Below are 24,737 nucleotides of genomic sequence, written 5' to 3' on the forward strand. Positions count from 1 at the left end.
AGTTGTTTTTAGCTTCTTTGATTTAGGTGCATCTAGATGTTTCATTTGCTGAAAGTAGTGGTATTTCAGGTTCATTGCTAATGATAGTCATAAGATTTTATTTCACGGGTGACATGTCACATATAGTTGAAGGGATAGCTGATGTTAGAATTGCACTCAATGATGGCATCAAACTTTAAGTATGAATGTTAGAATTGTTAGAATTGCACTCAAAGATATTGCACAGAGGTTGAAGATGCGGAAACCGAGAAATAATTGGGGGATGACAATCCCAAGAATCCAACCAAAGTAAAGCATTAGCACCCCTATTGCATATCCAAAAAAAACCATATTTGATGAGCTTAACTCCTCTCTTTAGAGTGTTGCAAATCATGGACCCCTTCCCCACCAGAGGGTATCTTGGGATTTCACTCCCACTCGCGCCCTATAAGTACTTGTGGGGGAGAATTTTAGCCCATCTCTGGTTCTGACAAGTGCACCACCGTTAATAAAGCTTAGCAGGTAAGACCATATTATTCATTGCAGCAATACAAAACCCTAACCCTCCTTGCTTAGGTCTACACACTGAGTCCCACTTCACCAAACTCCATTTAGTCAAGAGAAGATTCACAGACCAAAGAAACTGTTGCGACAAAGCATCAAATTCCTTCACAAAACTAGAGGGGGCAACTTGCACAAAAAATCTGTAAAGAGGAAGAGCCTGCACCACTGCCTTCAAAAGAATCACCCTGCTAGTAGAAGAGAGCCATCAAAAGGTCCAATGGCCAACCTTCCTCCGAAATTTCTCCAAGATATCCTGCCAAAGTTCCCTGCGCTGAGATCCCAAACCCAAAGGAATCCCCAGGGCCCAGATACACCATAGGGAGAGTACCAATTTGAAATCTAAGAATACGACCAATCCCGCTTTGTATAAGCTGAGGGGTGTTAAAAAAGAAAATGGAAGACTTATCCTCATTAATCCTTTGACCCAAAGCAGCCAAATAAATGTCTAGTGATTTCCTGAAATTAATTGCCTCATTAATTCTAGCCATACCCATCAGAGAAGTATCATCAACAAACTGGAGATGTGAGGAAGGAGGCATCCCATTACCCCATCTCTAGCCTTGAATCAAACCATGCTGGACCTGAGACTCGATGAACCTTCCCAACCCTTCAGCAAGAATGATAAACAGATACGGAGATAGAGGATCTCCCTGCCGGAGGCCTCAAGAAGCCATGAATAACTCACAAGGTTCTCCATTGATGAGAACAAAAAAAGAAGTAGAGGTGACACAACTCATGACCCAATTAACCCATTCGTTGGAAAAACCAAAAGCTAACAATACCTTCTGCAAGAAGGACCATTTCACCCTGTCATACGCCTTCACCATATCATGTTTAATAAACATGGCTTTCTCCCTAGATGAAGCCGTAGAATGAATAGCCTCTGCAACTATCACGATCCCATCCATAATTTATCTTCTAGCAACAAATCCCCCCTGTTCTTTAGAGATCAGATCTTTGAGGCACCCCTTAAGGCGTTCAACAATAAGTTTGGTAATGATTTTATAAACAACATTGCATAGGGCAATGGGCCTAAATTGATGAAGCCTATTTGCCCCTTCTTTTTTCGGAACAAGGGCCAGGAAGGTAGCATTCATAGCCTTCAACATCTGCTTGTTTCTATGAGATTCCTGAACCACCTCAAGAAGATCAGAAAGAACTCAATAGGAAAACCATCTGGACTTGGGGCTTTACCTTTCTTCATGCTAAATACTACGTTCTCTAGTTCTTGAATATCAATAGGGTGGGTGAGATCATCATTCATTCTCTGAGAAACAACCAAAGGAATGCAATCTAAAATTGTTGTTTCCTCCTCAATTGGGGGAGAATCCTTTGTAAACAGAACAAAAAAATACCTCAAGACCTCTTGAGAAAGGCGACTTTCAAAGAAAGGGTAGAACCATCCAGAGACATCAAAGATGAAATACAATTATTATTCCTGCGGGCTCTCACACAGTTATGAAAGAAAGCTGTATTCCTATCTCTCTCCTGAATCCAGTCATTACGAGACTTTTGTTTCTAGAAAATTTCCTCCCGAAGCTCCCACTCCTCTAGATCCTTGAGAGTCAAGGACTCCTCCCTGCTCAAATCCAAGATCAAACCTTGGTCCTAAATTAAACGGGTGACGTTGTCTAGACGAGCATGAGCAACAATTCTGTTATAATGGAGGTTCCCAAATCCTTTCCTATTCCATCTCTTAAGCTTGTATTTCACAAATTGCAACCTTTTGGCAAAGGAGTACATGGCTCTACCATGAGCTCGTTTAACTTGGTACCACCAGGTAGAAATTAAGTCTTGAAGAGAGGGGTCTCTAAGCCACATTAATTGAAATTTAAAAGAAGGATTCCTGGGCGGATAGAAGGAGGCTACAGAGAGCTTGATTGGCCAATGGTCTCTCCAAGCTAATGAGCTACATGAAGATAAGGAAGATAATGAAGTAACGTCTCCTCTCAGAGAAGAAGAAACATTGCCCAATGAGATACAGGTTAGAGAAACAAGATCGGCCATCCCAGATTGGTTAAAGGAAAGACTTACAAGGGTGATTGTGATCGAAGACGAGGACAGTGTGATTGATTTAGAGAGCCTTGTTGGAGATTCTCAAAAGATGACAGAGAAGAGGAAGGCTACTAAGATGTCCAAGATGATCAGAGATGAAACAGGATCCAGGAAATTGCAGATAGCTACACCGGCAGTGGACAAGTATGAAGGTGAGATCCTCGCAGAGGAATATGATGTAGAGACATTTGAGCTTGGTCCACCCACAGCCGAACAGACGTTGGATGATGCCACTGATTCATTTGAGGCACTTAAAGACAAGCTTAGGGAAGAAATGGAAAAGAATAGGAAGCTTGAGCGAGAGGTCAGTGCTTGGAGAGGCTACTTTAGCCATCTCAATCAGCCTTTGAGACGTCAGGATCCAGCAGTATCTCCTACACAGGCACTTCCCCTTGAATCAGTTGGCGAGGCAGAGAGAGTCAGGAGTTTGGTTCAGCTTATGAGCTCATGGATTGACAAATCCCATACAGTTGCTATTGAATTTGCAACAAGGATGATGCAGACCATTCATCGAGCTATTCAAGTTCTTGAGGTCATCCACAACTTGATGATAACTGTAGCTGCTTTTGCTCATACTAAGGATATTATCATTCCTGTCCTGCAAGTAATCAGACAAACATCAAGGAAGGTTCTAGTGCAAGAAAAGATAATGGATGGAGGACCTCATAGTTTACTTCAGTGGTCGACTTTACTCCAGATGAAGGAAGTGCTCTTCGAGGACATCAGTACTAGATGCAATCATGTTGAGGAGGTTATCCACCCGATCCAGGACAGAGTGTTTGAGGTACTACGTACTATTCTTGGCAGGAGGATCGAAGTTGAGACAGATGTGGATTTGCAAGAATTGGAAGATAGAGTTAAGGTCATCTTTTGCAAAGATGAGAATGTTATTACAAATGAGCAACGAGATCAGATGTTTGCCACCATGCTCCTGATTGAGAAGACCAAGGAACTTGAACCTGAATGGGACACTGCTTTTCTCAAGGCATTTGATCAGGTCATCCACTTAGAAGAACGAATGAAGAATCTTCCCGAGATTCCAATTGCTGAGATCGAAGGAATCGTGTCTAGATTCATTGCATATGCTAAAAAGGAGCATTGGAAAGGGAACAAGATTCTAGATGAGAGGTTGTTATAGATGATGTGGCACCTTAATTGTCATTGGTCTATGTCTCCTAGATTTTCGTGCCAAATTTAATATTTGGCTATGCATTTAATGTTGTGCAATAAAAGGGGAATTCTTGTAATGAAACCCTAATTAGGGTTTAGGTGTCACAATCTTGGCCATTGATCTTCTTTTGATCTGGACCGTTCATTGTAATTGAGGATGCTATATATACCCTCATTTCTTTTCATTTTGTAACTAGAACTAGAAACTAGAGATTAGATATCAGCATTAGTGATTAGAGAAGCAAGTATTTTGTAGCAAGATTGAGCTTTGAAGAAGGAATTTCAAACAATTGTTGTTCATGATGGCTTTGAGATCAATAAAATATTGAAGTTATGGTGTTTTATTGCAATTCTTGTGGTTATCTTCATGGTTGTTCGTTGTCTTGAATCATTCTCAATCAAAGTAGTGTTTTAATTTGAAGGACAAAGTGTTGGACTTGATCGTCGGTGAGATTCACTTTCCAAACCACTAGCTTCTTGCTGATTGTAGGAACGCCTTGCGTGGTCAACTGGATCAACTTGAATCACTTAAACCTTCAATCATTGTTGTATCTTGGATATGTGCCTTCGTGGTAGTGTCTATGATCCTTGATGAATTGAAAAATCATTTGTTACCTTAGAAGATCGCATCAATTTCAATTGAGTTGTTATTTTATGGCAATATTGAAGTTGGTAGAATCTCGCCAAGTCTCGTCCACATTGAGTCATTCTTAGGATTAGATTAGACTAGATCCCTTGCAAGCCCTACACTTTTGATCTTTTTTTTGAGAGCTTGTTAGTATTAGGAAACCCTGTTCCTGCAGTTCGGGTTTGGCGTAAGACCCCTTGATGAAACAGCAATCACAACGACCACTGGTGCTTATCCACACGTAGAGACCTGTTGTGACCATTTCACACATCGCCCCATCGCAAATGGGGACCCCCTCTTTTTCGCTTGTTTTCGCTTTCGTTTTTAGGGTTTTGTTAGTCCGTTAGTTGTCTGGATTTAGGGCTAAGCCTTAGGGTTTTAAATCTTGCCTTTTCAAGCCAAAATCCAGTCATTTTTGAGAGCTTTTGAGCTTTCTTTTCTAGAATGCAAATTTTGAATGCAATGATTTCGCCAAAATGGTCTAATTTTCAATTGGAATGTTCATGCAGAGCTTAAACTTGTTTAAATGATGACCGTCAATGTGAATTTTTGTCTGATTGAATATTTTGACCAAATTTTGACTTTTTTGAAGTTTGATCCTAGGCATTGGAATTGATTTGTTTTCGCCTCGTGAAGTGTTAAAATGTGAAAAATCTTGTTATTTTGGCCTGTAGGAGCAAAATCGCTCCTGTCCCTCAGTGAAGGACGGGAGCTCATTTTCAAATATCTCATTGTCCTTGCAGAGTCCGGACAAATTTTACGTTTGAAGTGATAGAGAACGACAAGATCTTTCATTTGAATATAAATTGAAGATTTTCATGAGCGCGGAAAGGCCTCCAGAAGGAAAATCGCTCCTGTCCCTCAGCGAAGGACCGGAGCTACAATTCAAATTTCGCCATGTCCATGCAAGATTTTGATGACTCAGCAATTGGAGGACGTCCGAAGGAAGATACTTTGCCAAATGAATATAATTTGAGATGCAAAAACGAAGGAGAATGACCTATATTGACCAAATCGCTCCTGTCCCTCTCCAAGGGACCAGGGCGAGGTACCTTGTAGCTCTCGTCCCTCTCCCAGGGACCAGAGCGATTTCCTTCATTATGCAAAATCCAGACAAAGGTCAAGGAAAGTTTACGTTCAAAAACAAGGGAAAACATGAGATGAACGCATTGAATATAAATTGAAGATTTTTGGGACGTCCATAACAGTGTTAAATGCCTAGTTCGCTCCTGTCCCTCAGGAAGGGACCAGAGCGATTTTTGATATAATTGCTTTTCTTGCAAAGTTACAGATGATGTCGAGGCATGGACGAATGGAGTGAAGAGGGACGAATCCGTTGAATATAAACTTGGAACCTGGCAAAGTGAGGTAGTGGCCACAAGGGAAGGATCGCTCCTGTCCCTCTCCAAGGGACCAGGGCGATACATTGATGATAATACTCCCTACGCAAGTTCAAGGTCGTTCCTCCGAAGTTCAAGGTCGACACAAGTCAAGACAAGGTGGCGAGGGACATTTCAAGGCGTCTTCATCATGCGCAAACACTCAAAGGACGTTAAAATGAAGAAATTGACACCCTATAACATAGATCGCTCCTGTCCCTTAGGAAGGGACCAAGGCGATGTTAGATGCATTGGCCATTTCATGCAAAATTTACGTAAGGACAAGACATTGCAATGTTTTAGAGGGTCCATGGTATGGTAAAAGGATGATAAACAAGAGTTTTGAACGTGAAATGATCATTATTTTGAGCATGGAGACTATATCGCTCCTGTCCCTCTCCAAGGGACCAGGGCGATTTGCTTTGGATTCCTTGTTTTGCTTCAAGATCAAGCTAAGTCAAGACGTCTTAAGATAGCATATGGTCCAAGGCATCGTTTGAAGATAATTTGCAAAAGTGTTGAACGTCCAAACATTGCCAAATAATGTAAAAGCCTCACATCGCTCCTGTCCTTTGGACAAGGACCAGGGCGATATCATCAAAAGCACGCACGTTCCTTCAAAGATCAAAGCGAAGCAAGGTTAGGTAAGGTGAAGGACGACGTTTGAAGGGCATTACAATGAAGATCGAAGTGCAAAGTTGACAAGGTCAAGGAAAGGACATGGATCGCTCCTGTCCCTCTCCAAGGGACAAGGGCGATGATCCCTTTAATACACTCAAAACTTCATGCGAGCAAATGGAATAAACGCAAAAGACACGAACAAAGGATGCTATTCGCCCACAATAAAAAAATCGAAGTTAAAAGATGCAAGATAGACATGAAAACAAGAAGATCGCTCCTGTCCTTTGGACAAGGACCAGGGCGATGTGCACTTAAAGGACACCCATATGCGCACACAAGGCGATCAAATTCGAAGGACCATCAAGGTGATCGATTTTTAACGTGGAGATGAAGGAGTTGGACGTAAGAAATGCAAAAGTCAAGACAAAATGGTGAATCGCTCCTGTCCCTCTCCAAGGGACCAGAGCGATGAGGTACGTCCCTTTGTTTTCCAATTTTGGCGCCAAACAAACAAATTTAAATTTCCTTAAATGCTAAATCGATTAAAAAATTGAAAATCCATTTTTATTTAGCATTTAATATGGCGTTAAACATTTATTAGTTATTTTTGCCTTATTTAAAAAATCGAAATTTGCAATTAAAAAACGCAAGGCATTAGTAATTAATTAATTAATTAATAAAAAATCGATTTGAGCGCTCATATATGGAAGTCGGCCTTGTTATTTTATTGCAAATCATTTAAAAAATGGTTTTATTTGTCAAGTCGGCCTAAGAGGTGAAAGGGTATGAGCGCTATTTATAAGGGGAGTGAAACGTTCATTTTTACATAATCATTTTTACCTTTCTTCATGCGAATCAAGAAGAGGCGAATATAGTGCGAAGTGTGTTCAAAGGTGGTGCGATTTCAAACCAAAGGTGGCGCTAGTATCATCCTATGTGGAGTGCGAATTGCGTTGAAGGCCAAAGGTGGTGCGAATTTCATTCATCCAAGGGTGGCGCGTAGTTATCAAAAGGTGGTGCGAATTTGAAGACCACACCAAGGGCGAATTTGGAGATCATTTAAGACCACGTCTAAGGCATTACTTGAAGATCACGTTCTCTCCAGAGGTGGCGAAGTATATTTTGAGGGAATCATATTGAAGATTATCTTATACCTCAAATTTTGCCTAGGCGAATTTTGTTTTTGCATTCTAGAGTTAGCTCTCTATCAAGGTATGGCGATTTAATTGTTATTGCTTTATTCATTCATCGTCATATTTCATTTTTGAATTTTGAAATTTTGAATCTCTTAGCTCAATCGTTGTTTTTTTTTAGGAAATGATAACTCTAGGGACTTATCATGAGGTTTCCTAAAACCTATCTCTCTTATCTACGTTATTTATTGCAAAATCTATTTCTTATAATGAAATGTTGTGTAGGTATGGCGACCCCAAAGGCGGGAGCATCCACCAGTCGCTCGGCTCTCATGAAAGAAGATCAGAAGACTGAAGAGGTGGAGACCAAGATCGTGTCCAAGTGGAGCAACATTGGAGATACAAACTTGGGAAACTTTAGCACGAAGAAGTTCCGAGAGGTCCCTTACATCGGCAAGCCATCACCTGTCGCCCGGAGAATAATAGAGAGTGGCATCATTAAGGCGGCCGGTTTTCCTCCAGCTATTCAGTGCCACGAGTTGATGATCGAGTGTGCCCGTCATTACAATCCACAGTCCAGGACAATTGTGTCCAATGAGGGAAACACTTTGGCGTACCTTTCAGAGGAGGCCATAAGTGAAGCCTTCCATCTTCCAGAGCACAGGGACATGATATACAAGAGCATTGAAGGAGCTAGATCAGTGTACGATGACGATCCAGATGCTTGTCTAAGCATCATCAACAAGAACTGGCTACTCAAGAGTCGTCCCCGTCTGAGCAAAGTACCGAACACACCACACCGGATCGATTTCCAAGAGGAGTACAGAGATTTGATTACCATGCTCAACAGAGTTACAGGAGCACCTCATGCCTTCTATTTTGAGAAATGGATGTTTTATTTCATCCAGGTGATTGTTCAAGGAAAGGGTACAATACATTGGGCTAGGATAATTAGCCATTGCTTAGACGTACAATTGAGAAGACTCAGGGCTACTAAGTCCTTCCACATGAGTTCATACGTCATCTATGCCTTAATCAGGAGCGTCGAGTACGCAGGACTACCTCACAGAGGAGTGATTGGAAGAGGACCCGGCGAGGTCAGAGTTTGTGAATCCTATACCTACTTGCATCATCCACCAGGGAAGAACTACAAGTTAATCAATGATACTTTCACGATGAACATCACCAGGACGTTGCAAGGAGGGATTCACAACAGATTATCTCAGGATGCCCAAGAGTTAATCAAGAGGTACGGTGCTTGGTTCATTCAGTTTCCCAAGTTCACTTACATTAGAGTGTATGGATGTCCTTTACCTCCATATATGTTGCCGAGGTACCCGACAGATAGAATTGTGTTACTTGAAGTAACAAGGCAGTTGGCAGCATATGTGAAGGCATTCAGACACAGACATCAGAATGGAGTTCAGGTACCTATTATTTTGGGTAATTCAGTTGAGGTATGTCCCAATGTCTCAGCCATGGATGACGCAGAGAGGGAGTTAGCCTTGTATCCTTTTTCATCTTTTGCTTGGAGGAATAGTTTTGATCCTCATGGACATTTAGAAGAGACAGTCGGTAGAAGATTTAGACATGAATACCAAATTGAAGATTTTATGATGAATCTCCTAGATGATCTTGAAGTGAAACGCAAGATACATTCTAGATTGCCTTTGGATTTCATCAGGAAATGTAAGATTTACAGAGTAGCCGACCAAGCTCAGGACAACGGCAGGCACATCCAATCTTCATATGATAGAGAAAGTAAAACAATTAGTTTGAATTGGAATGAGCCCGAGGCCGTGGATTTAGATGATTTGATGGCACCAGTCTTGTCTTGTACTCGCAGATGGGTAGACATTCAACATCAGAAGTTGAGAGAACAAGGCATAGCCATGTCTTTTACTTTGGAAGAAAAGCCAGCCGAAGGAGGAGCCAGTGTTAGTGAAGGCAATCCTAATCCTAGGAATTCAGGTGAAGGTAACCTTCGATGTGCCAGTGAGGGCAATCTCCATTCGAGAGGTTCAAAGAGAAAGGAAAGATCAGAAAAGAAAGAGCCTTCCAAGAAAAAGCAAGGTGCTAACAAAGATCAAACACCAGGTACTTCTTCCAGGCCAGAAGATAGAACAGTTCGAGTGGAAGAATCCATGGAATCGATGGTACAGAATGATAGACAGGAGGAAGAACAGGCACAGCATGTTTCATCCGATGGATCTCTCCAAGACTATGATTTAGATAATGATAATGAAGTAACATCTCCTCCCAGACAAGAAGAAGTAGTACACAAAGAAATTCAAGTTCAAGAGACAAGATCAAATATCCCAGACTGGTTGAAGGAGAGATTGACTAAGGTGATCGTAATTGAGGACGAGGACAGTGCAATCGATCTAGAGAGCCTTGTTGGACGCTCACATATGACAACAGAGAAGAAGAAGGCTACAAAGATGTCCAAGATGATTCGAGATGAGACTGGATCTAGAAAACTGCAGATAGCTACACCGGCAGCAGACAAATATGAGGGTGAGATCCTAGCAGAGGACTATCATATACAGACTATTGAGTTAGGACCATCCACAGCAGAGCAGACTTTAGATGATGCCACCGACACATTTGAGGCATTGAAGGATAAGTTTAGAGAAGAAGTAGAAAAGAATAGAAAGCTTGAGAGAGAGGTCGGTGCATGGAGAACATATTTCAGTCACATCAATGAACCTTTGGGACGTCAGGATCCAGTTAGATCACCATTGCAGGCATTGCCCCTTCAATCAATCAATGAAGCAGAAAGATTCAGGAATATGGTTCAGCGTACATGTAATTGGATGGATAGATCTCACACGGTGGCCATTGAGTTTATTACAAGGATGTCGAAGATCACCCATCAGGCTATCCAAGTTCTTGAGATAATCCACAGATTGATGGCAACAGTAGCTGCATTTGCCCATACCAAGGACGTTGTCATCCCTGTCTTGAGAGTTATAAGACATACATCTAGAAAAATTTTAGCACAAGAGAGGATCTTAGAAGGTGATTCTCACAGTTTGTTTCAGTGGTCAACCTTACTCCATATAAAGAGTGTTCTCTTTGAGGACATCAGCGTTAGATGTGGTCAAGTTGAGGAGGTGATCAATCCGATCCAGGACAGAGTATTTGAGGTACTTCGTACCATTCTTGGCAGGAGGATCGAGGTCGAGACAGATGTGGATTTACAAGAGTTTGAGGATAGAATCACTATCATCTTTCGCAAGGACGCAGATGTTACAGATGAGCAGTATGATCAGATGTATGCCACCATGCTCCTGATTGATAGAACAAAGGAACTTGAACCTACTTGGGACACAGCTCTTCTAGATGCATTTGATCAAGTTATCCACTTAGAAGAGAGTATCAAGAATCTTCCCGAGATTCCAATCACAGAAATCGAAGGAATTGTGACAAAATTCATTGCATATGCTAAGAAGGAAAATTGGAAAGGGAATAAGATTCTAGATGAAAGGTTGTTACAGATGACATGACATCTTATTTCTCATTGGTTGATACCTCCTAGATTTTTGTGCCGAATTTAATATTTGGCTATGTATTTAATATTGTTCAGTAAAAAGGAGGTCATTTGTAATAAACCCTAATTAGGGTTTAGGTGTCATGATCTTGTTCGTTGATTTGCTTTCGATCTGGACCTTTCATTGTAATTGGGGATGCTATTTATACCCCCATTTTCATTTCATTTGTAATAGTCAGTTAATAGAGAACAGAATAGTCAATAGAGAAATAGAGAGAAGAGTTGTAAGCAATTTTTATGTTGTAGCAAGATTGAGTCTTGAAGAGAGAAGTTCAAGCAATTGTTGTATATGATGACTTGGAAATCAATAAAATATTGAAGTTATGGTGTTTTGTTGCAAGTTCCTTGAGTTATCTTCATGGTTGTTGGATGTACTTGAATCACGCTCAATCAAAGTAGTTTGTTAATTAGAAAGACTAAGTGTGAGATTTGATATTTGGTAGGATTCGCAATCCAAACCACTAGCTTCTTGCTGATTGTAAGAACGCCTTGCGTGGTCGACTGGAAAACACCTTGAGTCCTTAACCTTCAAGCATTTTCGTATCTAGGATATGTACCTTCGTAGTAGTGTCCTTGATCTTTGATGCATTGAACATCATTATTACCTTAGAAGATCGCACTAATTTCAGTTGAGTTGTTGTCTCATGGCAAAATTGAAATTGGTTGAGTCTTGCCAAATCTCATTCATGCTAAGTCGTTCATAGGGTTAGGCTAGATTAGACCTCTTAAGCCCTATCTTTTTCCATTTTTTGAAAGTTCTTTTTAGATTAGTGAAATCTTCGAGCTATTGAATCCGTAAGACGCCTTGAAGGAAACAGCAAATCACATCATACCACTAAAAAAGCTTGTCCACACGTGGAGACCCCACTAAAAGAACCTTGGAGTCCACCTAACTGATCCTTTTTGCAGATCTTCAGCAGTTAGAGACTATTTTCTCAAGAGAGGATAAGATGCCTAATGGTATTTTATTCTGTGTATGATTGTGTACAAAATACACGTCAACAAGACCCTACTTAAAAGAACATTGAAATCACCCTAACTGATCCTTCTTGCGATATCTTCAGCAGTTAGAGATTTTATTCAAGAGAGGATAAGGTACCCTTGGGTATTTTATTCTGTGTATGATTGTGTACAAAATACACGTCAACAGGTCCCAAAAGCAAGCCAATCCACCAGAGTTCCCAAAAGCACCAACACACCGACAAAGACCACGAGACCAAATACCAAGAGCTTTATCCAACAAACCATCTATAGACTTCGATTCCTGAATGAAAACCAAGTCGGGGCACCGAGTTTTAATCAAATCACGAACAATCTTTTGTCTAGGGATGCTGTTCATACCCCTCACATTCCAAGATAAAACAATCATTTTAGGGGTTGAGAGAAATGCGAGTCAATGGTTTTCATTGACCCAAATTCCACCAATGTATCCCCAATCAACTTCACCTTTTCCTGATCTGTAATGCGGCCAATCCTCAGAGATCTCTATAGGTCCCCTTTTAAGAGGTTTTTGAGGCAAGTCTAAGACTTGAGAGGACTTATTGATTCTTCCAGAGTTAGCAGCCTCTTTAACCAGGGCGGAATCTTGAGTCCCAATAACATCCCCATCCTTTGATCCCAACATCACTCCTGACCCAAGACCAACTTGACCCTGAAGGCACACATCTGTGTCCATTGGCCCATCTTGCTGATCTTTTGGTGGCAAATCTTGATTATCATTCCCCTCATTCTCTGTGGCTATCCCCTTCGCAGATCGCACTGCCAAGGAAAGCTCCATAGGAACACCTTCCTCCTGAGAGAGGTCCTCAAGAGAATCAAATCTGTTAAAGTGCATATCATCCTGTCTATCATTCAAGGTTCTTGTCTGTCCTCTTCCCTTATTTCGAGGTTTAACAGGGATAAAATTGTCCCTATCCACATTTACATCTTGAATAGGGGCCTTCCCTTTATCCCTCTTAGGATCAGAACTAGAGGCGACAATAGATGCACTTAGTGCCGGATTAGATTGGAGACATTTCCTCTGCAGATGATCGTACTCATGACAAATGTGGCATCTAAAGGGGAGAGTTTCATAATCCAGTGGTTGGATCCAAGAAGAGGATCAAGGCAAAGCTCAATCGAATCTGGCAAAGGATTGTTACGATCAATTTCAACACAAATGCGCGCAAAGGAGATTACCTTTCTATCCAGGGTATGAGAAGCCGTTCCACGACTGGCTTGCCCAACAACAACACAATTGAGTGGAGGATATCATTCTTCCAAAATTCTAGTGGAAGCCTCAGGAATCTAATCCAAACCGAGACCCTTGATGGGAGATCTTCCGCTGAATTGAAACCAATATACCAGGGCTTCATGAAAAGCCTCACTTGATTGAAGAAATAAGGTCCACCCTTAAAGGCCTTAATCTTGTTTGCCATGCAAGAGAAAATGAGCACAAAATAATTATTGGCCGCTAATAGAATCTCCATTTCTCCCTCAGGGTTCCAGATTCGACAAGCCCAGGACTCCAAAACCGGCAGAGATAGACGTAAACCCATGAATTTGCAGATAAGAGTATGATTGCTCCAATAAGTTACGTCTTGCGAGATTGTGTTCGGTTGAATAACCAAAATAGGCCAATCATGGCTTCTTTCCAATCAACCGTTAATTTTCTTCAGACTAGGTAAACCCTTTTAGGGTTTAGATCCCTCCCTTGAGAAATAATTTCCATGATACTCCTTATCTTTCGCATGTAGAGAGGATGGAGGATCAGAGGCCCCCATAGCTCCAGTCATATTCAAAATCAGAAGCATAGCCTGCACCATGCAACCAAAAAAGCCCCCTAACGGGAACAATCTCTACCACTATCACCCACCCCCTAGCCAAAACCGCTGTTGCTGCAGCTAGAAAACTAGCCAGAAGCTAGCACCTACAGGAGAAAACAAAAGGAAAAAAGGAGGGGCGAGGGCACCCCCACGCTACCCCCACACCGCCTCACCCACACCCTCGATCAACCACCCCACACCCTGCCTTACTCCTGTGTAGATCGCCCTCCATCGAGCACACTTAGAGCAAACGGAAAAGAGCACGGCTAGGGTTTCCCCTAGCCCACACTCGCAGAACTCTCAACCATCACCATCGTTCCAGAATAGTAGTTTAATATTATGTTAAAGTGTATGTGTTCATTTGTTTGTAATAAGTAATTAATTGTAACTACCATCTATTTTTAGTCAGTAACTACTTTCTATTTTAAGCATATGATCAATAATATAGCTGCATGCTCTTAAACTGAGAAACAACACCATTTTCTATCAATCTCATTCTTTGTTATTTACCAACACATTCAACTCTTTGATGTTGTGAAATATGGATCGAAGAATAATGACAACGATTCTAGAAGACTGATTGCCGTGAGTTATTGATCGTCTCCATCATTGAATCCGGTTTAAATACAAGAGGAAAGGTTGCCTACGTAGGGACATGTCCATACGTGGCAATTGCCACGTATGGACATGTCGCTATGGAGGCAACTGTTCATAACAATTAGTTTGTTTATGTTTAATTTCCAAACTGTATGCTCTGTTAATATATCACTCTCCAGATAATAACCGATTTACCATCAGTTAGATTCACGAGGGCTATATCTTAACACTCCCTCTTAGCAAGAGTGGATCTAAGTAATTTTCTTGGGAGCATATTCTGTCATGACTTCCGACACAATTCGGGACAACATTTAATATAGTCTTGTCATGACAATAAACTCAATATCATGATATCCGGCTCAGTCCGGGACAATCACTTAAGAAGTCAATTATGAGATGATCACATACTTTAGGATCAAGATATCCGGCACAGTCCAGGACAACAACTTAATGTAGTCAATCTTGACACTTGGTCAACTATTGTCAAGATCGTCACCTTGAAATAGTAACCTTAAAACATAAGAAGATCTTCATCTTCTTGAACACAGTTAGAATATTGCAATATACATTTTATTTATTTATTCATGAACAAATTACACATGGTAGGAATTTCATCCTAATAATCTCAATTATAATCTAGTCATACCAAGTTTACTTCTGAAGTATTCTATCTTCAATCTTGCAAGTGGCTTGGTGAAGATATCAACATTTTGTTCTTCAGTAGTGATGTACACTAGTTTTATGACGTTTCGATCTACCATATCTCTTATGTAGTGATAAGGGATCTCAATATGTTTGGATCGATTGTGAAAAACTGGATTTACCGAGAGCTTGATACAGCTCTGATTATCACAGTGAATTATTGTTGAATTCAAAGTTTTTCCAAATAATCCAAATAATAACTTTCTTAGCCATACCGCTTCATGAGCTCCCATGGAGGCTGCCATATATTCTGCTTCGGTGGAGCTTTGTGCAACTGCTGATTGTTTTCTGCTGAACCAAGATATCATAGCAGAACCAAGACTGAAGCAACACCCTGTAGTACTTTTCCGGTTAGTGGTACTTCCGGCCCAATCAGAATCAGAATATCCTTCAAGTCGAATCTCAACATTTTCATACTTTAAGCCAAGTCCGATTGTGCCTCATAAATATCTTAGAATGTGTTTAGCAGCAGCCATTAGATGTATCTTCTTAGGTTCACACATGAAGTGGCTTAATACATTTGTAGCATAGCAGATATCAGGACGAGTATTTACCAAATACATGAGTGAACCGACGATTTGTCTGTAGAGTGTGGGATCTGTAGGTTCTGAATCTTCTGCCTCAATTTTCAGCTTGTGCAAATTAGTTTCCATTGGTGTAGCTAATAGCTTACACTCCATCATCCCAAATCTAGTTAGAATATCTGTGGTGTACTTTCCTTGATTTAGGAAGATGTAGTTTTTCTTCTGCCATACTTCTAATCCCAGCAAATAATGTAGAAGCCCTAGATCCTTCATATCGAATTCTGCTGCTAGATCTTGCTTACATTTCTCAATGAGATTATCCTCTCCTATTATCAAAAGATCATCCACGTAAAGAACCAATATAATCATATTGCCATTTGAAGCCTTGAAGTAGATGTTGGGATCTGCTAGGTTCTTGGAGTACCCTAGTTTGGAGAGATAGTTGTCTATCCTTGCATACCAGGCCCTAGGTGCTTGTTTTAACCCATAGAGAGCTTTCTTTAGTTTACAAACATAGCAATTTTTATCACGTATGATGAATCTTTCTGGTTGTTCTATATATACTTCTTCTTCAATTGAACCATTTAGGAAGGCAGTCTTTACGTCCATTTGGTGAATTTTCCATCCTTTGGATGCTGCAATTGTAATGATTGTTCTTACTGACGTATACCGGGCAACTGGGGCAAATGTCTCTTCATAATCAATTCCTGCTTTTTGAGAGAATCCCCTGGTCACAAGGCGAGCTTTATGTTTTTCAATGCTGCCATCAGATGCATATTTGATCTTGAATAACCACTTGGATGAGACAACTGATTTGTCTTTTGGTCTAGGCACTATATCCCAAACATCATTCTTTAGTATAAATTGATATTCTTCAACCATAGCATCTTTCCAAGCTTGTTTTGATAAGGCTTCTCTGACATTTGTTGGTTCAGAATTTGTGAGTTCGGTTAGAAGTGCAGCATAACATTTTAGAGTTCTTGTTCTCTTATTTTCTTTGGAAATTTCATTTGGTTCTACATTATTCTCTTCAATCATTTTCCTTGCCCATAGAGGTCTTTTCTTGTTATTGAGTGTTTCAATATTATCATCAACAAGAGGTTCAGAAGCTCTTATGATGTCCTCCCTCTCAGTGTCTGAAGGTTTGGAATTTTCTATGATATTCTCCCTCTCAATCTCAGTTATGTGATCTTCTTCTTCTTTAGTAATGTTATTATCCTCAGGTTCTTTGAGTGTAGTGGTTTCTTCAAACTTTACATCTCTACTTATCTCAACAGATTTTTTCCCTGGAATGTAAATGCGATATCCTTTAGTATTTTCACTATAGCCAATGAAGATACCTCTTTTTCCGGATGGTTCTAGTTTTGTCCTCTTTTCTTTAGGAACATGTATATATACGGGACAGCCAAATATCCTTAAATGACTTAAGTCTGGTTTGTTCCCTGTAAAACCTTCTTCAAGAGTTATGTTTTCTAGAACTGAGTGCGGACATCTGTTTTGAATGTAGACTGCTGTATTTGAAGCTTCTGCCCAGAATGAAGTGTGTAAGTTTTGGTCATGCATCATAGCTTTTGCTGCTTCAATTATGGTTTTGTTCTTTCTTTCTGCTACTCCATTCTGTTGTGGATTATATGGTACAGTATACTCCCTCTTAATCCCAACAGAATTACAAAAGTTTTTGAAGTTGTCAGATGTATATTCTCCCCCATTGTCGGATCTTAACACCTTAATTTTCTTCCCTGACTGGTTTTCTACTAGTGCCTTGAATTCTTTGAACTTAGATGGTACTTCATTTGAGTCTTTGCACTTTAGAAAATATATCCATGTTTTTCGAGAGTAATCGTCAACAAAGATTATGTAGTATAAGGATCCAGTTAGGGATGGTGTTGACATGGGACCGCATAGGTCTGAGTGAATTAGTTCTAAAATAACTTTTGATTTGTGCTCACTTGAGGGAAAAGAAACTTTCACATTCTTTCCCAAGGCACATCCTTTGCAAATGCTTGTGTGTTCAGATTTTAGTTGGGGCAGTCCTGAAGTAATCTTCTTTATGTTGGATAGAGCACTATATCTTAGGTGTCCTAATCTTTTGTGCCATAATTCATTATTATTTGAAACTTCAAGATTTAGTGCTTCCTTTTGATCACTGCATAGTTTGTATAGGCTACCATTTCTTGAACCTACTGTTATGGCATTTTTGATATTTGTATTTTTAGGCCAGAGTAGAACTTTATCTTCATTGAAGGTAACCCGATATCCTTGATCAGCTAGGCCTGAGATTGAGACTAGATTTCTTTTTATTCCAGGTACAAACAGAACATCCTTTAATTGTAGAGATACTCCATTTCTTAGTTTGATAGTACAGGTCCCAATTCCTTTCACAGGATTATCTCCAATAGTAACCTCTTCACTTGAGTGCCCGTTAAGTGTTTCAAACTGATTTCTGAATCCAGTTATATGCCTTGATGCTCCACTGTCTATGATCCAAGTGTTTTTATTTGTATTTATTTCGCTTGATAGGGCTAAGAAGAAAAGTGAGTTTTCTCCTTTGACTTTGGCTAGAGTAGCTTGTGTTTTCTTCCTTTCTGGACAATTCCTGTGAGTGTGCCCATATTTGTCGTATTTGTAACACTGAATTTTAGACATATCTCTTTTCTGATGGTTTTTATTTCCTCTCTTCCGTTTGGAGAACTTTTCATTTTTGTTGAAGGTATTTGTATTAAGTGCTTGGATTTCTCCTTATTTATTTGTCCCTAATCCTCTTGAGATTAGTCGAGATTCCTCTTCAATGCACTCATTCTTAAGTTGTTCAAATTTGGGTAAGGGGGGTGTTCTGCTAATACATTGAATGTAGGATTCCCATGAAATTGGTAATCCTCTTAGGGCTATGAGAGAGATTTCTTGATCATCTACCTCATTTCCAATAGTTTGTAATTGGTCTTTTACTTCAGATATCCTTGAAAAGTATGTAGATATTGTATCATCTTTATTCATCTTTATGTTTAAAAGTTGTTGTTTCAAGGTTAACATTCTGCTCGCATTGTTAACTTCATATGTATTTTTAATGGTTTTAAATACTTCATATGCTTTAGGCAGTCTAGCTATAGATGGAAGAATATGATCTTTGACTGAGTCAATAATTATTTTCTTTGCTTTATTATTACGCCTTTTCCAGGTAGATTTCTCTGGTTCATCATTTGGCATGTCTAGATTTTCTTCTATGTAAGACTCTAATTCTAGTTCTTCAAGAATGGCAATGATTCGTATCTTCCAGGAAACGAAGTTGGAGGTTCCTTCGAGTCTATCTTCCACTCTCATATTACTTGACATTTTGAATATTTTCTTAGTCGGATATATCCTCTGCGTATATAGCCTCTGCGTTGATTTGTTATTTACTTGCGATAAATGCTTATAGGTAATATGGCTGTCTAATTTATTCTCTTAATATGCTGGCTTTGATACCATGTTGTGAAATATGGATCGAAGAATAATGACAGTGATTCTGGAAGACTGATTGCCGTGAGTTATTGATCGTCGCCATCATTGAATCCAGTTTAAATACAAGAGGAAAGGTTGCCTACGTAGGGACATGTCCATACGTGGCAACATGTCCCTACGGAGGCAACCGTTCATAACAATTAGTTTGTTTATGTTTAATTTCCAAACTGTATGCTCTGTTAATATATCACTCTCTAGATAATAACCGATTTACCATCAATTAGATTCACGAGGGCTATATCTTAGCATTTGATGGACAAGTTAAGTAGTTTGTAATAATTGAGATCATCAACTCATTTGCACAAAATTCCATCAATCCAAGGTCTAGTCCTTGATGGATCTAGTCTAGTGCACCTTGTATACATGGTTGATATAGTTTTTGTCCCACTATTATCATAGTGAGTTGCAATCTCTTGGCTGAATTCATTCTAGATATTTAATTAAAGGGTCAATTCTTTTGCCAACACTAATACTATTGGTAGGGCTTTGTATCCAAATGCAAAACTGCAAGGGGAATCTTCTTTTCTTCTGGAATTTGGTGGAGAGAAAAATATCATCCAAGGTGGCCAAGCAAGGATTGGCAATTGTGTGTGGGCAAGTTGGAGCTCAGCCCTAAAGTACTATTGAACATTTTCTACATATTGGCAAGGATATTTACCACTTAAATATCATTTTATAAGGGAGATAGTGATAGTCTTAATGGTCCTCACATATGATTCCATATGAAATCGTTAAACTATTGTTTGCATTCTTCCCTAAGTAGTTTTTGGAGTTCCTTTGAACTATTCTCCATGCTCCTTGACCTTTGCAGTAGTGACTGTAAGTAGTTAGGAAAAATGAAACCTGTTTAATTCCACCTGTAACTCTTTTCCGCACAAATTGAAACCCTAACCAGTGAACGCGATCTTCACTTTTTTTTAGGGTTTTCGTCCTAGGCTGTGCTTGAGCAAATCTTGTTCAATCTCCACAGCTGTGGTTTTCACAATATATCATTCAACTAGAATGAATAATGAATCCCTTCATCCTCTTATTTATATTCTCTGCAGGAACTTTCTGGAAAATATAATTTAATTGACTTTTAATAATAAATTTCCACAAAGTATCAATAAAACACTTTTTATAAAGTGACTTCATAATATTAACCTTAAATAATAAAGTCACTTCATAATTCTTATTTCGCCACCAAGTGATTTTATAATATTTATTTTTAATTTAGCACTAGACGAAGTCACTTAGATAAAATAAAATATTCAACTAATAATTTTAACTAGTTAAATACAAGTTGCCCAAAAATGTTAATTTAAACAACTTAATTTAATTAATCAAATTATTTTATCTCTGAATGCTTGTGCCAAAATTGGGGACATTACAATGCTTGAGGTGAGAATCTTGATGAGAGTGCAAACATAATTCGATCATAATGATGTAGAGGCTGATCTCTGGCTCCCCAAGTGCCAAACCTCACAATGTGGTAATTTATTCCCTTACTTTTCATATTTCTGTTTATAGAAAATTCATTCCATGTCAAAGAAAATTTAATGTGCAAGCAGCTTGTATGTGGTCATCCCACAGTATGAGATTCATCATTTAGTGCAAGCTTAAATGTTCATATATAATTTACCTAAACACATTTTATATATTTAAAATTGACAATTAAAAAGTCAATGTGATAGAACTGAGTCTATGGAAATTATATTTAGTGGGTTTATCATTATTTCGGGTATTCATGACATACCATATCTAAATGTGTGTTTGGAGAGAATTAAAAAGAGTAGCTGGCTGGAACCTTTTCTAGACTGTGAAACTTATTATGCTTCAACCATGAAATGTTCATCTTTTGAAGGCCTTTTTTGAAATCTGGGGAAAGAGTGTAGTATCTGCAAGCCTGCAACAACTACTTAATGGAAGTTTTTAGACATCACCTTCATTTCAACAGTTCCATCTCCCAAAGTTGATCTTTTGAGCAATCTTGTCTTGATCATGCTGAAACATTATGTTGCTGGTGTTGCATTCAACAAGGAATAAATCTTGGTAATTCAGCTATCTGATTCATTATGCTTTTAAATCTTTCATTTCTTCACTTGAAATTGGCAAGTTGTACAGAGAAAATTGTTTTAGAAACTTTTATTCTATCATATTTAATTAAAATATATTATTTTAAAATACTTAGATTACACCCGTTTTAATTTTATATCATATTGGATAAACAACACGGACAAGCTGATATTATTTACTGTATCTCTTTCTTCTGGAATGTTCTAGCTTTGTTGGAGTCTGGACCCTCGAAATGAGGTGATTGTTATGCTGATGATGTAAAAGTATGTAAATCAGCTAGTTTGATAATTGAAGGAATGCAACATTAACACTTCAAATCCTGTTTTAAAATCACTTCTTGTTGAAGTTGCATGAATAAAAGAAAAAACATTTTCATTATAAGCCATCAACATGCTCAAGCTGTGTCTAAAGTAATTTTCAGAGAAGCAGCTTTTAAAACTTGTTAATACATTTTCATGACAAATTATGGTAGTGTAGTGTCTTATAATGTCATGTTTTTGGAGTACCTTTAATTTATCTTTCCTATTTTTGGCAATGATAGTTTTCATTTGGAAAGCCATCGTCCAGTAATGTAGGATTGAAAAAGTTAAAGGTCAATATGGGATAAAGAAAAAGAAACAATAAATCTAATTCCAAGATTAGGAAATATATTATTAATCAAAATTGTCCTATGGCATTTATTTGTATAGGTTATATTTGTGTCCATAAAAAGATAGAGTTCTCCATTTAATGACCTATTGTGTGCAGCTCTTGTTACTGGAGTGATAGTTGGGTTGGTAAATCCAGTGCCAGGTTGTCTTGCACAGAAATATTCATTATCAAAATGGAGTGCTTTTGGCATTTTTCTTGTCTCAGGTAAGACACAAGAAAAGTTTACTGTTGAATTGGCAGTTTTTGTATGTTATATATTCTGTTGAAAATTAATAATCTGGTGATGTTTATGTTTTGGAATCTTTACAAAGGTCTCACGTTGCAGAGTGGGGAGATGGGTGCAGCTATAGAAGCTTGGCCAGCAGCAGTCTTTGGTCTGGTGTGCTTTCAATTTTATAATTTTATTTCTGCTTCTTTGTATGTTTGGAAAATAATTACATTTATTTTGTTGTTACGTGATAAAAGTATTGTGAATTAAAATGTACTTGTTAACTGTGTAGTAGAAGTAATTATAGTTTCTACTGGGAAAACGGATTAGTTCTGGAAGAAGCATCTACTTGTTGGAGCTTCTAAATATTTATCCTCTGTTAAGGGTACCTGGAATTTAACAAGCTCCATTTCTGTTTTGGTGGACTTAGTTGTACCATGTGTTTTTTGTCATGCTTTATCATGGCCACATTATTGTGGGGAGCTTGTCCCAGTGGTTTGTGGGTGGGTTTTGAACTCTGGTCTTCATAATGGCAATTACTCCACCTTATCACTCAGTCACATCGGTGGACAAGTGTTTTAATGTTTTTATCTTCATATCATATTTTTGTAATTTCCTAAATTTTAGGCAGAATCTCTAATATCTAATATAGTCTTATATTGTCATTCATAGAAGAAACGGTACTACCTTATTCATAATAGATCCTTGTTCTGGCATTCAAAATCTCCACTTAGCATAGAAAGTTTACAAGACACAATATAGCCCATAATACTTGTCAATCAGGTAGTGCATTTTAAGGGTTACGACTTTGAGTTAATGTTTTGGCATCCTGCTCTTAATGAGGAAATATTCCTCAATGCAAATATTATTCATATAAGAAATCTAATGAAACGATCCATTGTGCCCCAGATTTAGATGGAGGGTTTATGATTAAAAATAAATGCGATCTGTACTTTCAGATCTAGGGTTAATGATAATAAATGCAGTCTGAGCAAGTAGATCGTCCACAAAACTAGAAAAATGCTAACCCTACTCGACAATTATTTAATAATCTGGTTTGATTGAATTAATTATTCCACAAATGTGAGAAAAGGAAACAACAGATCTGAATCATCCACAGATAGGACTATAGGAAATTAATGAACATACTGTCAATAGTAATAGAGTTCATATAAAATTTGTTGCAACATGTATGACATTGGATTTGCATTAAATTAAATTAAATCTTGACTCTGCTGTAGACAGATTTCAACACTTGAGTATAGCCTCCCAAGTCACCGGAAGGGTTTGCTATAGATTTTATTGATGCTGGCGATTGGATCAGACCTTGGATCGCCCTTTCCAAATTGACTTTACATCTCTTGTAATGAATGGTGCCGGAGTAGGAATGCCATGACAGGTCTTGAACTCTATTTCACCTCCAGATCACACAGTTGTTAGGCACTAGATGACCTGAAATGAATCCGCCACACTCTAGCCTCACTGAATCCTAAATTTGTTGCTTGCAGATAGTTGATCCTAATGCACTAGTCAAGCACTAGTCAAGACTGGATGTGCAACTTTGTTTTCAGGCATGGCGGCTAGTTAACACTTCACAAAAATGGCCCCACAAGACAAACAGTATTTTAGAACCTGCAACTCCCTGAGACCTAAGGAAATTGCTTACAAATCAGACAGGTACGGTTTTGTCTACCTCTCACACAAGTCACTAAGGTTTTCGTCTCAATGAATAGTAGAAAGTGGCCCACTACCTAGATTTTATACAACCTTGTAATGTCCCCTTTTTGCATGTAAGAAAAATTGTGGCCATGAGTTTATTTCCTATAGTTCTTATAAGCTAATTGTGGTGGCTAGTTAACACTTCACAAAAATGGCCCCTCAAGACAAACAGTATTTTAGAACCTGCAACTCCCTGAGACCTAAGGAAATTGCTTACAAATCAGACAGGTAGGGTTTTGTCTACATCTCACACAGGTCACTAAGGTTTTCGTCTCAATGAATAGTAGAAAGTGGCCCACTACCTAGATTTTATACAACCTTGTAATGTCCCCTTTTTGCATGTAAGAAAAATTGTGGCCATTAGTTTATTTCCTATAGTTCTTATAAGCTAATTGTGGCGGCTAGTTAACACTTCACAAAAATGGCCCCACAAGACAAACAGTATTTTAGAACCTGCAACTCCCCGAGACCTAAGGAAATTGCTTACAGATCAGACAGGTAGGGTTTTGTCTACCTCTCACACAAGTCACTAAGGTTTTCGTCTCAATGAATAGTAGAAAGTGGCCCACTACCTAGATTTTATACAACCTTGTAATGTCCCCTTTTTGCATGTAAGAAAAATTGTGGCCATTAGTTTATTTCCTATAGTTCTTATAAGCTAATTGGAAAATATAAATTAAATAATTAAGTTGTCAAAAGTAATATTTCATATATTCTTAATTTGACAGCTTATTTAATTATTTAAAAAGTAAAAAATTAATTGAAGTTGTCCAAAAAAGATGCATTAGGCTCAAGGGAGAGTGGTCAATTTGCACACTTAAAATTGATTGTAAAAATATTTAAGTGAATATGGAGCCTGTTGTGACCTAACCACACATCACCCCATCCCAGATGGGG

At 38.7% G+C, this 24,737-nt stretch overlaps 1 pseudogene; it reads left to right on the forward strand.

The window, feature by feature from the left end:
- The window catches only part of LOC131855791 (probable sodium/metabolite cotransporter BASS4, chloroplastic), a 122,839-nt pseudogene that overhangs the window by 36,013 nt on the left and 62,089 nt on the right, over nucleotides 1-24,737 (forward strand).

The sequence above is a fragment of the Cryptomeria japonica genome, chromosome 11, assembly GCF_030272615.1.
Source record: "Cryptomeria japonica chromosome 11, Sugi_1.0, whole genome shotgun sequence".
In the NCBI taxonomy this organism is placed as follows: Eukaryota; Viridiplantae; Streptophyta; class Pinopsida; order Cupressales; family Cupressaceae; genus Cryptomeria; species Cryptomeria japonica.